General features: G+C 39.6%; 1 protein-coding gene across 1 annotated transcript in view; it reads left to right on the forward strand.

The window, feature by feature from the left end:
- Positions 1 to 420: 420 nt before the first annotated feature.
- Positions 421 to 17,833, forward strand: part of ZMYM2 (zinc finger MYM-type containing 2) — a 101,824-nt gene continuing 84,411 nt past the window's right edge. Inside the window, 2 exon segments of the mRNA XM_043574652.1 lie at positions 421 to 568; positions 1,405 to 1,470. The gene's annotated coding sequence lies outside the window, so the exon portion shown is untranslated.

Genomic DNA, 17,833 nt, shown 5'->3' on the forward strand with positions numbered 1-17,833 from the left:
GGACCACCCCCCCGAGGGGGGTCCTGAAGGAAGGCAGATGTAGCCAATGGACGTGCCCGAGGCGCCGCGGCCCGCCTTTCCGGCCAGCCAATGAGGGCGCGGAGGGCGGGGCCTCTCCGGGCTCGGCCGCACCGCCGCCTCCTCCGTCTCCTCCGCCTCCTCCTCCTCACCAGCGCTAAACCCGGGACTGGACCGAGCGGAGTTGTGCGTGTTGCCGAAGGGGGGTGGGCCGGGGGAGGGGAGGTTCGTTCCGCGGAGCCGCAGCCAGAACCGGGTGAGGCTTATCCCCGCTGTCTTTCCAGCCCAGGTCCGCCGATAGTGGGGGTGGCTGGGAGCAGCGCAGCCTCGGGAGGAGGAGGCGGAGGCGGAGGCGACTGGGGAGGCGGAGATGGGTGAGGGCAGCCTCCGGAGCCTCCCACCGACCCGGGATTAATACCCCGCGGCGCGGCCGCCGTCGCCGCTGCCGCGTCGGGGCCTCGGGGTCTCCTCCGGGCTCCGCTCATGTCACAGGCGTCTTCGCGTGCGGCCCGAAGGGCTGCGAGAGTGAGGGCGAGGCCGGGAGGGCTGGGTGAGGCGGACGCCAGAGGCGGGGGTCGCTCGGGGGGCGGGGGTTGCCCGGGCCGGGGCGGTGGGAGGTCGCGGGGTATTTTTCCCTTTCTTTCTTGCGGGGGGGGGGGGGCGGAGGAGGTAGAAAGGTGGGGGGAGGGGCGCCTCAGTTCGTTCTCCCGCTCTCGGGGCTGCGCTCCCGCTGTCTCCGCGGTAGCCCGAGGTCCCCAAGTTTTTCGGGGCGAGGGTGCTGCCTCTTCCCCCACCGGGTCCCCTCCGTCGCTCTTCTCTTCCCTGGGCTGCGCTGCGCGGCTCTTGCTCTTCACGTATTGTTTGGCTGGGTCTCTAATGGCGGACGGGGAGGCAGCGCTGCCGGTCGCCGACTGCAGGGGGGGGGGGGGGCAAGTCTCGGGCCCAGGGCAACTGCTTGGGGCAAATATGGGAGATAGCAGCCCAGCGGTGACGTGAGCCGCCCCTTACCTCCGAATTGGTGCCCCGAGTGACGGGGATGACGCCGGGTGGGCAAATTTAGGAGGGAGTACAATTCCCCTGCTGGCGTCGAGGCAACGTTTTCCCTTCCCCCCCTCCCTTCCCAGTAGCAGGCTTGGTGCCCTCCAGCCGCCTCCCTCCGGATTTTGCCTTTCACGTGGGCTTTGGTCCCAAATATATGTTTTGCGCCGTTTTGCTCCACTTTACGTAGGAGGGGATTGTTGGTCGCGGGCTGTGGAGTAATAATAGAGGGGCCAAACCTCCTTGACCTCCTACTCCCGTCTCGGCCTCCTCTTGGTGGAATGGGCTTTGGTTCTCCCACCTGGTTAGATGTTCCTGATCCATTTGCCGTTTTTCCTTTTACCCCAGGACCAGGAATCGCCTTCAACCCCAGCTGGTGCATCTTTGGCAGAAAGTGAGGAAAACACCCCCATTGTGAGTCCTTCGCCTCCAATTTGTTGCTCTTAGAGGACGTGGTTGGGTTGTAGGGGTTTAGCCGAGGGACTTGTCTCTCCCCGTTGTTTTGAGGGGGAGGAGCCTTTCCTTGGGTGGCAGCTGCCCCCGGGGTGAAGCCTGGGTAATGGCTGGTGAGGCAGCTGGGAGTGGGCGCTGCTGTTTCCACCGCTGCAGACATCTCTCCTGCTGCTGCAATACCAACCTCAGCAACCAGACGACGGGCTCCTGCAGCTGCTCACGTTACCCGGGAGGAGGGGTGGTGCAAAGGAGGGCATATTTCTGGTGCCCTCTAGAGTTCCAAAGTGGGAATTGAAGGTACTCGTTGGAAATGCTGTGCATGCAACCATCTTTAACACTTTTTCTTCCTTTGCAATGGATAATTGATTGTAGGGATTGGAAAAAATAGGCTCCCTGAACTTTTTGTTTGTGTCTAATTTGAAAGACGGGTTTCGACTCTTAGGGCTCATGAGTTGATGGACGGCGCGAAGTCCACTCTTGTAGTGTTGTAGCTCATCCAGGTGGTTGACCAACTAGTATGCTGATGACACTGGTCCACTGCTCCAGTTAAATCTCCCCCCGCCCCGTCTTCGGTGTTGATTGGTCTTCACTGGAGCCATTCTTGGATGTGTCACCTGAGTTATTGTTTAATGCTTGTAATCTGTTGGTTTTAAGGAAACGGTCTTGTAATATGCTAGCTAGTAGAATACAGATGACTTGTCAGTTGAAATTAGTTACAAAATATCAATGAAGCCAGCACTCTGGACACATTGTCTTTCCTGAGCTCTGGTCACATTGTATCTCATGGACAGTTGACATTGTAACTTGTAGATTTCTGTCAGAGGTGACATAAATACAGTAGCTTATGCTTCGATATTAAGTCCCTAATGGTTCAGAAGATAGCTCATTGAAGATGAATATTTGCCGAATACTGATTGCGAATGATAACGTGAGGATGTTAATGTATATTTTAATACACAACATTCTAGACACACTGCAGGGCCCTTTCATGTATTACTTCCTTTAATCTTAGCAGTTATCCTGCGGAGTAATGAAAATAGCACATATTGACCCCTTAGTATATGGCAGTATAATTCTGAGTTTTAAAAAAATGTTTGTTATGATAACTTAAATTTGTGAGTGAGGATAGTATGCTGAACCTTTGTGTGCCTGTTATTTATATTCTATAATTATCAACACATATCCAAACTGATTTCTAATATGCATTTAATAATTTAATCCTCACAAAATGAGGTCCTCTCTGATAGTGTGACACTGTGAGAGATCAGTGATATAAGTAGTTTATATTCCTAATTTGTAGAGGAGGAAACAGAGGATACCCAGGTAGAAGTAGTGTTAGTATAAAACAGGCAGTTTGATTACAGTGCCCAAGTTTAGCTCCTATGCTGTCCTGTTTCAAAGTACTTAATATTCTCGTTTTACACATTTAGAAATTGAAACACTGGAAGAGCCAAGGTTAGAATTCTCTCAGCTTCTGTTCTTTTCCTAGAGAAGAGTGTGTAAACAAATAGCAAATGTTTGAATCTTACTGAGTATCTTTTTAAAAAGTTCTAGAACTGCAGTTGTCGATTAGATTATTTTACTGTCTTATTTAAAAACTGTATTTGAATCAGAAGTAATATGTTCCCTTTTTTCAGTATGTCTGTATACATTTTAGGGTCTATAATTGTTTCCTAAATACTGCAACTTGAATGAGTATAACTTGTCTCACGAGTTTAAAGCTCTTTTCAGGTATTAGATCATTCAGATAAAATGGATCAAGGATCAGATCTTTCACATAAAAGGGCAAAGCTTATATTATTAACACATAGTTTCATGAAAGATTTAACTTTGTCATATTTTTTTCCTTTGTTCTCAGCTGTGATGTGGGGAAGGTTGGTAATTGGTTTATATTTAATAGACATTTGGGGAGGAGGACGTAGAAAATGTATAATCTGGATTATCTGTAATGTCAACACATATATACTAATGAAGGCCGTGGTTCGGTCTGATAATACCAAAATGTTGTTCTTGTTCTGCTTAATGATTTAGCTCAGAATTTAAAATTCCTTTGCTTAAAAGACACCAACTAATGGTGCTTTAATGTGCCAGGTAGTAAGATGAAGATAACATGATTTTTAATTGACCTTGGCTAAATAAGTTCTTTATTATACTTACTGTCAGACACTTAATGTGAGTTAGGTGCTTTTTATGTGTACTTATGAAGTGTTTTGGCAGTTAAAAATACGTTGCATATTAATGGCATCTTTCTTCAGAGCATCCTTAACAGTATGTATTCCCATCTCCTGCCTGCCCTTTTAAACACTTGGAAGAAAGATACAGGGTGGTTTCTACTTTTCCCTGTTATATATATAATCTCATGGGCTGGACCTTTGTATCTCATGTGGTGGGACAACCCCGTTTCACTCAGATATCACACAGGTGCTGACATGAATGTTTCAAACTTGCGTGATACGGAGCTTAATGTATGTACCGTCTTTGTATAACAGTGTTATTAAAGATTCTTCTATTTTGCCCTTGTTTGAGGTACATAAGTGCATACTCTTAATACATTTGAGACAAAGTCTTAAAATCAGATGGTATGGTATATTACTGTGATGGAAAGAATATATATGAAATCCTGGAACACTCTCTTTGTTGTCAAAAGGTGTATAATCGGAAATTTTACATTTTTTGTTTTCTAGGCGTTAATATCTCTGTCTATCCCCTTAGCAGTGTTACTAATGTACGTATTATTATATTGAATAATATTTATTTTAAGAATATTGGCATATTCAGTTTGCCTGTATTTTTTAGGTGAGCACAGTGGATTCTCAAATAGTATTTTGTGAAGGACATTTTAAATTAGGAAACAAGCATAGAGATTACTTTGTCTCTGCATTTCCCATTTTTTAATTTCAGTTTGTTAATTTTCTCCTGGTCCTGTGAGATCATAGAATTGGGATTAAAAAAAATTTTTTTTTTAATGTTTATTTGTTTTTGAGAGAGAGACAGAGTGCCAGTGGGGCAGGGACACAGAATTTGAAGGAGGCTCCAGGCTCCGAGTTGTCAGTGCAGAACCTGACAACGGGCTGGAACTCAAAAACCGCGAGATCATGACCTGAGCCGAAGTTGGATGCTCAACTGACTGAGCCACCCAGGCGCTCTTGGAATTGGGATTTTAGACTTGAACAGGAGTTTTGAACTATGCAAATCTAAAAGTTCTCATGTGCAACTAATCTGTAAGACCTATAAAGTCTGTGAGAAAAATTGCTGTTGGATAAATTCATGAGTTTGAACTATGGAATTCTGGGTAATAACTGTAGCTTATTTTTTATTTTGGTTTGGCAAGAAAATTGTTTTACATAGTTGCAGTTGCACATTTTTTAAATCTGCAACCTGTTTTTTAAACAATTCACTTTGTAATCTTAGGTTTCTGTTATTAGAATAGAAATGGGAAGGGAATTATGCGGGCCAGCACCATTCACATACTTAGTAATAAGATAAGTTGGTCATCTTAAAATGTCTTAAAATTTGGATCGCAACACATTTTGAGCTTATCTATTTTATTGCACATTTTAAAATCTATTAATTTTTTGCCTCAAGTTTCATTCAACACTAGTAGCACTCTAGAACTGCAGAAAAAAAATTGTAAACCAATGGAGAAATCTATTGTAGAGTTAAAAATTGATGTGTAGAGAGGTTTGCAAAATCACTTGGTCACATGATTAGTTTGGGATTTGTTCTTAGTTCTATTTTATTTTTAACTTCATAGCAGTACATTGAAAGAAGTAATACAATTGAATAAAAATTCATGGACTTTAATTTGAAAGAAGGATATGACCATTGGGGTTTTATTGTTACTGATTTGATTAGTGTCCTATAAGTATTGATATTTACTGTTACAAGATATGATTTAAGAGTAAACTTCGGATATTAGGATAAGTAGGTAATGAATATTTCATAGCTCTGATTTAAGAAAAAACTTCTGAATATGTGTTTCATTATCCTGTTATCTAGTTTTTGTTTATCCTTCTTGAAGAGTTACATTACTGTTAAAGAATTTTAACCACTCTTATTTATTTTTTTAATGTTTTTATTTATTAAAAAAATTTTTTTAACATTTATTTATTTTTGAGACAGAGAGAGACAGAGCATGAACGGGGAAGGGGCAGAGAGAGAGGGAGACACAGAATCGGAAGCAGGCTCCAGGCTCTGAGCCATCAGCCCAGAGCGCGACGTGGGGCTCGAACTCACAACCGCGAGATTGTGACCTGAGCTGAAGTCGGACGCTTAACCGACTGAGCCACCCAGGCGCCCCTTATTTATTTTTGAGAGAGCATGAGCTGGAGAGAGAGAGAGAGGGAGACACAGAATCTGAAGCAGGCTCCAGGCTCTGAGCTGTCAGCACAGAGTCTGATGCGGGGCTTGAACTTGTGAACCAGCAAGATCATGACCTGGGCCAAAGTTGGGCGGTCAACCCAGGGTGCCACTAACCACTCTTTTAGTGTCAATAGACTGCCAAGGGTCAGGTTTCTCTTCTCCAGAGGGTTCTAGATTTTTTTTCCTCTGGTGTTCTTAGTGAATTCAAAGATCAAATTTGTTACATGAATTTAAAATTTAAAGGTTAAGGGATGCCTAGGTGGCTCAGTTGGTTAAGTGTCTGACTTTACCTCAGGTCATGATCTCGCAGTTTGTGAGTTTGAATCCCGTGTCGGGCTGTGTGCTCACAGCTCAGAGTCTGGAGCCTGTCTGGAATTCTGTGTCTCCCTCTCTCTTTGCCCCTTCCCCACTCACGCCCTGTCTGTCTCTCTCTCTCTCCTTCAAAATAAACATTAAAAAATTTTTTTAATTAAAATGTTAAAAAATCTACCTAAACTAATAAAATGTTATATGTCAATTTGATCTTAAGTTTTAAAAGGTTTTACAACATTTTATTCTTAAATTATTAAATATTTTAGTATGATTCTGATATTTAAAATTAATATTAAATTGTAATTTAAGATAATTGTAATTTCCTAGGAGTAGAATTGTTGCAACCTCATTAGAATAATTGAGAATGATATTATAATTCTTAGAGTAAACTTCTTTTTAACTGTACCTTTAGGTTGGATTAAAAAATACTTAAATGGCTATTTTAAGTAAGATTGTGGTGCTTACTTCAGATGGAAGAAAGTTCCCAAAATGTGACAGAATGAGACAAATTCTTCAGTTTTTTTACTTTGTGGCCATGCCATGTGTATATTACTTTTGCCGTAGTCACCTAGATAGAGCTGTTGTCTGGATTTAGTGTTACAAGAATTTGGAACTGATATTATGGTTCTGTAACCAAAAGACATTAAAGTTTGAGACATTTTTTGTAATACTATAACAATTTTATAATTTATTTCTAAGAAGCATGTCTTTTGACCAAGAGGGATGTTTCTTGGATTATTGAGTTCACTGGACCAGACTGAATATAGTTTAGGGTAATCAGAAATCACTTATTAAAAAAAATTGTGTATTATAACATTTACTATATATCAAGTAATTGTACGAAATGTGTTCTGTTAAGAGTTGGCCAGCCCTCTCTTTGCCTCAGTGCTTGGAAGAGCATTTCATTTAGACTTCTAATGCTATATTCTAGGACTTTAATTTGGAATTTGTAAGCTTTTGGTTAGGCCAGTGATGATCAGATTGGTTAATTGTGTTTCCAGTTCTATAGCATTAAAGAAATATCAGAGTAGAAGTAAAAATTCAGTTTAAATAAAATTTTAAGGGGTACCTGGGTGGCTCAGTCAGTTAAGCATCTGATTCTTGGTTTTGGTCCAGGTCATGATCTCATGGTTTGTGGGATCCAACCCTGCGTCAGGCTGTGCACTGGCAGCACAGAGCCTGCTTGGGATTTCTCTCTCTTTCTCTCTATTTCTGCCCCTCCCTGGACTTGTTCTCTCCCTCTCTCTCTCTGTCTCTCAAAATAAACATTAAAAAATGAAATTTTTATTTTATCCTTTTGTTTTAGATCTCTTTGTGTTATGTATCGTCATATTTTACCTATCTATCTATCTGTCTATCTATCTATCTATCTATCTATTTATCTATCGAGAAGAGAGGCAGGGAGAGGGAGAATCCCTAGCAGGCTCTGCACTGTCACCTTGGAGCCTGGCGTGGGGTTTGAACTCATGAACCGAGCTGAAACCAAGAGTCGGACACTTAACTGACTGAGCCAGCAGGGGCTCCTTTATTGTTATATTTTAATTACTTCAGTTTATTTTAATTAATTCTGGCCCTCACATGGTATCTAAATTCTTACATGTTCATGGTTTTGTTTCTAAAGTAATGAAAATTTTGTTTTTGTTTCAATTTTATAAAATCATTACTATAAAATTAATCTAGTTTTAACTTTACAACTTTAATTATTATGCATATTGTCTCACTTTGTGTTTTTAATTTTGTTTGAGTCTCTTAATAGTGTATAGTTCTGGTTCTTAAGTTTTAACTCTTGCCTAGGAAGTCCTGTCATTCCAGTTTTATGTTGCATATCAAAGAGAAGCTTCTGTTTAAGTTAGTCTTTGTCTTTCATGACCCTGGCTCCTGACTTCTATGATGCCTTATTTTCTTCATTTGTATATCACATTTTCCATCCTTATGTCCTTGCCCAGCTGTTTTCATCCTATCTTTCTCCTGGATTTAAGTGTTCATTTCTCTTCTTCATTTCTAACTCATTTTGCATTTAGAAAAAAAAATACCACATAGTCTGTGTACTTTTTTTGCTGTACTTGTATGAGGCATATCCAAATTTTAGTAAACTTTTGAATTTGCTGAGATCATGGAATGTGGGTGTGGTTCTAGTGGTATGTTGGGGCCTCACATGGAAGGGGGACTAGTGGGACTTAATTTTAGAGTTTTTTCTGCCTAAAATTTTTATTTTTGTTACTTGATGTTGCTAGGGGATTTGCAGTGTGACATGAGTTTGAAGACGAGAGATTTGGGTTCAGATCTACCCTTACGAGGGAATTTTTGGGGTGATGAAAGTTTTCTTAAACTAGATTGTATTGATGACTGCATAAGTATATAAATTTACTAAAAATTTTCACTGAAATGAATAAATTTTTATCACATGCAAATTATGCCCTGATGAAACTGTTAAAACCAATTTTGCTCTACCATTTATTTACTAGTTTGTGATCTCTGGTAAGTTATTTAACCTATGAGCCTTGGTTTACCCATTTGATAAATGTGTGTGATGATGCCTGCTTTTTTGTGATTGTTATGTGATAAGAATTAAAAATAATACAGAGTATATGACTGGCCAATAGATGTGTGGTTAACAGCAGCTAAGATCTATAATCTGTTTGAATGGACCAAATATGAGTTTCTTGCCAGTAGACTCACTGAATTGAATGCTCATCTGATCGAAGGAATTCTCTTTATCTTCACTGACTTCTCTCTGCCTGCTCCTTTGTTGGTCTATAAGAATGCTAAAGTGCTCTATCCTTCAGAATCTCTACAGAATCTTTTGCACATCTTCTGCTTCATTTCCCATACTTTTCAAAAGAAATTTCACTGATTTCACTCACAACACTATACAGATACTTTTTTGAGATCACTGGTGATTTAATAGTCAAATCCTTAAGTGCTTCATTTTTGTCTTAATTCTGTAGCATTTGGAATTAAATACTCCTTGAAACTCTTGATTTCTGGGTCTGTGAAGTAACATGGTTTTATATTTCTGACCGTCTCCTTCACCTACCCTCGTTAGACTCTCAAATGTTGAGACCTTTAAGTGTTCTTTTATTCTAAGGCACTCCACTCTCTCTTGTTTTGTGTGTTGACCATAGTCCGTTTTGTTAGATAATAGGGATTTATATATACAAAGCAACTTTCATTCTATTCCTTATTCCAGTCTACAACCAGATTAATTTTTTCTAAAACCCGGTCTGATCACATCTCTTAGTTTGTAAAAACTTCAGTGATTCTTGTTGGCATGTGAAACAAAATAGGAACTAAGCTTTAAAACCCTTAAAAAAAAAAGCAATTAGGAAATGTCATATGTGATTTTTAGGTAGGTTCTCTGTGTTCATTTTGAGGAGACAATCATGTAAATGAATGAATATAAACGATGCATAATAGAAAATATACAGACATGAATAGTTACATGCATGTCAGAAAGGACAGTTCTTTCCTTATTTATTTTTATTTTATTTTAGAGAGGGAGAGAGCATGAGCAGGAAGAGGGGCAGAGGGAGGGAGAGAGAATACAAAGAAGGCTCCATGCTCAGAGGGGAGCCTGACTCTAGGCTCGATCCTACGAATCTGGGATCATGACCTGAGCCGAAATCAAGAGTTGGTCGCTCAACTGGCTGAGCTACCCAGGCGCCCCAGAAAGGAGTTTTTAATACTTTGGTTATAAAAATAAAACATGCCCTAGTGGTGCCCGGGTGGCTCAGTTGGCTAAGTGTCCATCTTCGGCTCAAGTCATGATCTCATGGCACATGAGTTCAAGCCCCACATCGGTCCCTGTGCTGAGAGCTCAGAGCCTGGAGCCTGCTTCGGATTCTGTCTCCGTCTCTTTCTGCTCCTCCCCTCCTCATGCTCTGTCTCTCTGTCTCAAAAATAAATAAACCTTAAAAATAAATAAAAACAAATAAAACGTGCCCTTAAGTACTAAAATCTTCAAGTACTAAAAAAAATGTGGTGGAGAAAATGGAAGTTCCTCCTAATCCCATTTTATATGAGATGTTTCTGTTTTTAAATGTATTCCTATAATTGTTTTCCCTGTTCAGCATACTAATATTTCGCACGTATACTATTATCAGTAATTGACATTTTCTACACAAGCCTGACATTCTTGTAATTCCTTCCCTATCCTTAGGTTGCAAAAGTCTTCAGTTGATGTTTGAATTCTAGTGGTCGGTATATTAGAATAGTTCATGAGTCTCAGTTCTTTGTGATTAAGGGATGGTGTATAATGAAAGGTATGTGGACTTAGGCACAAACCCTGGTTTTGTACCTAACAGTTACAGTATACCATAGGAAAGCTACCTGATTACACAAAATAGCTTACTCATCTGCCAAATGGGGTAATAATAATATATTTAAGATATCTATTATGAGGTATATTTTAAGGTAGTTGTAATGAGTATGGTACCAAGTATGTCTTTTAAAATTGGTAGTTGTGGGGCACCTGGGTGGCGCAGTCGGTTAAGCGTCCGACTTCAGCCAGGTCACGATCTCGCGGTCCGTGAGTTCGAGCCCCGTGTCATGCTCTGGGCTGATGGCTCGGAGCCTGGAGCCTGTTTCCAATTCTGTGTCTCCCTCTCTCTCTGCCCCTCCCCCGTTCATGCTCTGACTCTCTCTGTCCCAAAAATAAATAAACATTGAAAAAAAAAATTTTTTTAAATAAAATTGGTAGTTGTTATATTAGGTGTGTGATAAAATTCAGAGACAAAAATTAGAACTCAAGTCATGAAGGGGCTGAAGAAAAGGGATAAACTGAAATAAGACTGCCTCTGCTTCAGAGATTCACCTATTTATTAGACAGTTTAAAAAACAAAAAACCGTGGCCGTTGGGTGGTCAGTCAGTTGAGCGTCTCACTTTGGCTCAGGTCATGGTCTCATGGTTCGTGAGTTCAGTCCCCACATTGGGCTCACTGGTGTCAGCCTGTCAGTGCAGAGCCTGCTTCGGATCCTCTGTTCCTGTCTGCCCCTTCCCTGCTTGCGCTCGCCCCAAAATAAATATTTTTTAAAAAGTAAAAAAAAAAAAACCCAACTACATTGAATTGTAAACGATAGGTAGGATTGTATACTTAGTTTCCATAATTTGTCTACCAAGGAGAAGAAAACACAGATTTTCTTTGGTATACTCCATGTTCTTTTTGTATTCCTTTCATTTTAAGAGCAATCAGTGAATCTCTGAGGAACATATCTCTAGGAAAGAATTCTAGTAATAAATTGAGTCTTAAAAAACACAGGGAATAGGTTTTTTACTTAGTAGTAATCTGTATTGGAAAAGTAGACTCAGTACCTGAAGCTTTTTTGAATCTGTGGTTTCATTTGCTTATTGATGCAGTTATTATTGTGTCTTTAGGTTAGATGAGTCAGTCTTTTTTTTTTTTTAAAGTAGGCTCCATGCCCAGCATGGAGCCCAATGTGGAGCCCAACGTGGGGCTTGAACTCACTACCCTGAGATCAAGAGCTGAGCTGATACTAAGAGTTGGACGCTCAACCAACTGAACTACCTAGGCGCCCCCCCCCATTTATTTATTTATTTTTTTTAGTAAGATGGGTCTTAATCGTGGGACTTTTGAATTCATGTAAAGAAGATACATTCTTTTTAAAGCCATTTACTCAATCATGTTAAAAAACATTGGGAAACAAAGTGATTACACTAGATCATAGATTAGGAATACCAAGTGTTTTAAGAATAAATGAATGTTTGTTTCCAAATTAACATATGTAGTTGAAGTTTACTTGTGTTGTTGTAGATTTTAAATTATGTTTGGAGAAGGAAGTGTGGGCTTATTTAGCTTCTTTGGTTAAGGGTTAAAGAAGCTAGGGTAGGATAACCTTTTATTAGGGTCTAAGATTAACCATGTTACCAATTATGTATGTTGAGTATGGAAGTAGTAAAAAGTGATAACCAAAGATTTCAGTTTTTCATCTTTTGAGGACTTTATTTTAATTTCCTATTCTATAATGGGTAAACTGAAGCTCAAGGGTGAAATGATTGTGCTTTGGACAACAGGAAGGGAGGGGGAGATAGAGTTAGAATTCACTTGTGGGGAGGTAATAGTGGGATAGCAGAAAAACAAAACAAAGAACAACCCAGAAAAGTTATTTGTTACCTCCCTTTATTAGAGAAAAATAGTAAATTTTGGCCAGACATTACGTTAAGTACGGAGGATGCAATAATAGACAATAAGGACATAGGTCTTTGCCCTCATGGAACATACAGTATAATGGGGGATACAGATGACAAAGTAAACTAAATTACAGGGGCCCTTGGGTGGCTCAGTCGGTTGAGCGTCCGATTCTTCATTTTGGCTCAGGTCATGATCTCATGGTTTGTGAGTTCGAGCGTTGGTTCCAGGCTGTGTGCTGACAGTGCAGAGCCTGCTTGGAAATCTCTCTCTCTCTCTCTCTCTCTCTCTCTCTCTCTCTCTCTCCCCCCCCCTCCCCCCCAACTCGTGTCTCTCTCTAAATAAACTTTAAAAATCGAAAAAAAGCCCATAAAATTACAAATTGGATAACTATAGCCGAGGAAATGTGTGTGATAATATAGTAAGGGAGAACTTACTTAGACCAGGGATGATGGGTTAATTAAATGTTTGACAGAGAAAGATCTTGGGAGAGTGACATTTACCTTTATTTTTTTAAGTTTTTATATAAATTCCAGTTAGTTAACATACAGTGTAATATTAGTTTCAGGTGTATAATACAGTGATTCAACACTTCCATACATCACCCAGTGCTCATCACAACAGGTGCCCTCCTTCATACACCATCACCTGTTTCACCCCTCCCCTCCCACATCCACCTCCCTTCTGGTAACCATCAGTTTGTTCTCTGGAGTTAAGAGTCTGTTTCTTGGTTTGTCTCTTTTTTCCTTTTGTTCATTTTTGTTTTTTTAAATTCCACATATGAGTGAAATCATACGGTGTTTGTCTTTCTCTGACTGACTTATTTTCCTCAGCTTAATACTCTAGATTTCATTCTTTTTTATGGCTGAGCAGTACCCTCCTGTGTGTGTGTGTGTGTGTGTGTACCACAACTTATTTACCCATTTGTCGTGGACACTTGGGCTGTTTCCATAATTTGGCTGTTGTAGATAATGCTGCTGTAAACATTGGGGTGCATGTATGCTTTTGAATTAGTATTTTTGTAATTTTTGGGTAAATACCTAGTAGTGTGATTGCTGGATGAAAGTTTTAGCTTTTTGAGGAACCTCCATACTGATTTTCAGAGTGGCTGCACCAGTTTGCATTCCCCCCAGCAGTGCAAGAGTCTTCCCCTTTCTCCACATCCTTGCCAACACCTGCTGTTCCTTGTGTTGTTGATTTGAGCCATTCTGACAGGTGTGAGGTGACATCTCATTGTAGTTTTGTTTTGCATTTCCCTGGTAAGTGACGTTGAGCATCTTTTTACATGTCTGTTGCCATCTGTGTGTCTTCTTTGGAGAAATGTCCTCTCATGTCTTCTGCCCATTTTTTAATTGGGTTATTCATTTTTTTGGGGTGTTGAGTTTTATAAGGTATTTATTTAAACACTTTTAAATGTTTTTATTTATTTTTAAGAGAGAGACAGAGCGCGAGCAGGGGAGGGGCAGAGAGACAGGGAGACACAGAATCTGAAGGAGGCTCCAGGCTCCCTGCTGTTAGCACAGAGCCCCACGCGGGGCTTGAACCCACGAACTGTGAGATCATGACCTGAGCCGAAGTTGGACACCCAACTGAGCCACCCAGGTGCCCCTAGTTTTATAAGTTATTTATATATTTTGGATACTGACCCTTTCAGATAGGTCGTTTGCACATACCTTCTCCCATTCCATAGGTTACCTTTTAGTTTTGTTGTTTCCTTTGCTATTGAGAAGCTTTTTATTTTGATGTAGCCCCAGTAGTTTGTTTTATTTATTTATTTTTTAAGTAAGATCAAGGCCCAGTGTGGGGCTTGAGTTCATGACCCCGAGATCGAGAGTTGTATGCTTTACCAGCTGATCCAACTAGCCCCTCAGTAGTTTTTTGATTTTGTTTCCCTTGCCTCAGGAGATGAGGGAGTGACATTTAAACAGTGCCTGGAAAGATGTTCAGGAAAGATTGTTTCAGACAGAGGAAGATTGTGTGCATAGGGTCCCTTGAGCCAAGGAGGATTTTGGGCTCTTCCATGAACTAAAAGAAAGCTTAGTTTAGCAGAACCTTAGTGATCGAAGTGGGGAAGAGCAGTGCTGAAATTGAGCCTAGCAGGTAGGCAGGGATCAATCAGGCAGGAATCGGGGCACCTGGGTGGCTCAGTCGGTTAAGCCTCCGACCTTGGCTCAGGTCATGATCTCAGGGTTCGCGGGTTTGAGCCCTGTGTCTGGCTCTGTGCTGACAGCTCAGAGCCTGGAGACTGCTTCGGATTCTGTCTCCCTCTCTGCTCTTCCTTGGCTCACACTCTGTCTCTGTCTCTGTCTCTGTCTCTGTCTCTGTCTCTGTCTCTCTCTCAAAAATAAACATTTTTTAAAAAGTTAAAAAAAAGTTAAGAATGTTACAGGTCAGGGGGAAAATCTTAGGTTGTCTCCTTAGTACACTGGAAAGTCACGTAAGAAGTAATTGGCATTGTCTGATTTAATTTTTAAAAGGATCTTTGGGTACTCTGGTAGATAATGTCAGTAATCCAGCATCAAAATGATGGCGAATTTTTAGGGTTAGAGGGATATCGGAAGAGATGGATTAAAGTGGACAGTTTCTTGAAATGAAAAAAACCAAAAACTAGAATTTAAATAAAAATTTGAAAAGAAAAAAAATGGACATTTTCAATATTTATTTTGGAAGTAGGTTTGGATTTGGGGATGACATGACTGGAAGTGAAGAAAAAAGAAGTTGAGAATGACCTCCAGATTTCTGGTATGAATAGCTAGACATAGCTGGCAACGACTGGAGGAGTTGCGGCTACAAGAGTGAGAAACCGAGTTAAAAGAACTAGATGTAGGAAGCAGACAGTTTTGGGCTTTGAAACCACTTGATTGAGATAAATTAAGGAGACTAGGGTATTGGTAATATTTAAAATCAAGGGAATGGATGAAATCCCCACAGAAAGTTAAAATTACTTGAAAGTACTTTGCAGTTAAATTGTGGTCCTATGGGAAAGAAATGATTCCATATGCCTAGAAATTCTGTGCCCTAGAGATAACCTGAATGAGTTAATTGATTATTCAGTTATTAGATCAAAGAGATATTTGTTTAGATTCTATCATAACTCTTGAGTGGATTTTAGTATATAAATGATTTTCTATCAGTTTCTAAAACCACAGTAGCATCATTTTGAGTGACTGATGAAGAACTGTTAAAAAGAAACTTGTGGCTATATTGTAAGCATCATGAGGGTATTGATCTATCTGTTAAATCATCAGTCAGTGGTCTCTTGGCCTCTTTCTTCACTTCCTCAGAGATTAGTAGTAGTATTACCAGTTTAGTGTTTATTACTCCAGATACTTTTCAGTGCACATACTAATATGTACCCATAAGAATTATAATTTCATGTGTGCATTTGTGTGTGTGCGTGCGCGCGCGTGTGTGTGCGTTTTAAAAACGTATACTGTATATATCTTCCTGCTACTTGCTCTTCACTTACTGGTATGTTTTCTATATCTTTGAGTTAGTACATAAGGATCTACTCGTAGCTGTTGTGTGATATTTCATTTGGTGGATTTAATAACATAGTTTAGACATTCTTCTGGTGGACATTTAGTTTATTTGCAATTTTTTATAACAGTGCTGCACAGAATATATGTGTAGTAGTTTCTCTGGGTTCATGTGTGGTTTTGCTGGGGGAAATTCTGATGATAGGTGTGAAAATAGGAATTGCTGAGTCAGAGTATTTGTTTATGTATTTTAATAGATAATTGCCAAATTGTCTTCCTCTGGACCACTGTATTGACCGCATTTCCACTAGTTTCTCCACATTCTTGTGAACACTGGATATTATTGAATAATTAAATTTTTGTCAGTTTAATTTGTGTTCTTTCTAAAGTATAGATGTCAATTCTTTGTTATATCTATTAAAAAATATATGTAAATATAGAATGTATATTTTTTATTTTCTACATTTCTACACCTTGTTTTTTGTTTTTTTGCTATGTAAACATTTTAAAAGGTAATGGGGAAAAAATCCATGTTAGTATTGCAAGATAGAATAATTATAATGAATATATAAGGCTTTTATGAAGGAACTTATAAAATAATACCATAGGACATATAAGATAACCATAATGGAAAGGCATGCATATGTCTGAATGGGAAGGCTTCAATAATGTCAAAACATTAATTTTTTTGTCTCTAAATTAATCTCTAAATTCAGTGAAACCCTAATCAATTCCAAGTGTATATGGAAATGGTACCAAATTTAAAAGGTAGAAAGGATAAACAGTGAGAAGGAAGACTTTCCTCTTCTCCCAACCCATTGGCACAGTTCTCTTCCCTGGAAGCAAACCACTGTTATCATTTTCTTAGATATTTATCTAGAGATAATATACGCATATGTGTGTGCATATGCTTCTCTGTGTGTGTATGATGTTTGTGTTTATCCATTGTTCTGTACCTGGTTTGCACTTAATTTAAATGAGAAGTTGTTCCATATTAGTATGTAAGGAGATTTTTAGAGCTGCCTTGTGTCCAGGACTGCAAAATACTGTATTGTCTTCATCATCATTCAATTTATCAGGCTTTTGAGAGAAATTTAGGGTGTTTCAATCTTTTTACTTTTCAACAAGTATCCTTTGATGTTTTGTTTTTAAAAAATGAGATAATGTGTCTGTAGGAAGGATGCTTAGAAGTGGAATTGCTTGGTTAAAAATATTTTTTTGAGGTGCCCTCCATAAAAGTTATACCAGTTTACACTGACTTAGGGTATGAGGCTCTTCCTGTACTGTTAAGCCTTTATTTTTCTTAAGTTTTTATTTAAATGTTTATTTTGAGAAAGAAAGATTGCATGCACATGTGAGTGGGGGAATGGCAGAAAGAAGAGGGGAGAGAATAGACCCCGGGCTTATCCTATGACCATGAGATTACAACCTGAGCTGAAATCAAGAGTCGGACACTCAACTGACTGAGCCACCCAGGACCCCTCTTAAGTTTTTATTTAAATTCCAGTTAACATACAGTGTAATACTAGTTTCAGGTGTATAATGTAGTGATTCAACTCTCCTGTACGACACCTGGTGCTCACTATGACAAGTGCTCTCCTTAATCCCCATTACCTACTGAATCTCCCCCATCCACCTCCCTTCTGGTAACCATTAGTTGTCTATAGTTAAGAGTCTGTTTCTTGGTTTGCATCTCTCTCTCTTTTTTACCCTTTGTTTTGTTTCTTAAATTCTGCATATGAGTGAGATCATAGATATTTGTCTTTCTCTGACTGACTTATTTCCCTCAGCATAATACTCCCTAGCTCCATCCATGGCCTCGCAAATGCCAAGGTTTCATTCTTTTTTTTTTTTTTTTTTTATGGCTGAGTAATACTCCATTGTGTGTGTGTATAAAGATACGTATATGTATGTGTACGTGTGTTCATATACATACATACATATATTTATATACATGTATATATACACATATACACACACACAGACCACAACTTCTTTATCCATTTGTCAATCAGTAGACACTTG

This window comes from Prionailurus bengalensis, chromosome A1 (genome assembly GCF_016509475.1).
Source record: "Prionailurus bengalensis isolate Pbe53 chromosome A1, Fcat_Pben_1.1_paternal_pri, whole genome shotgun sequence".
Classification (NCBI taxonomy): Eukaryota; Metazoa; Chordata; class Mammalia; order Carnivora; family Felidae; genus Prionailurus; species Prionailurus bengalensis.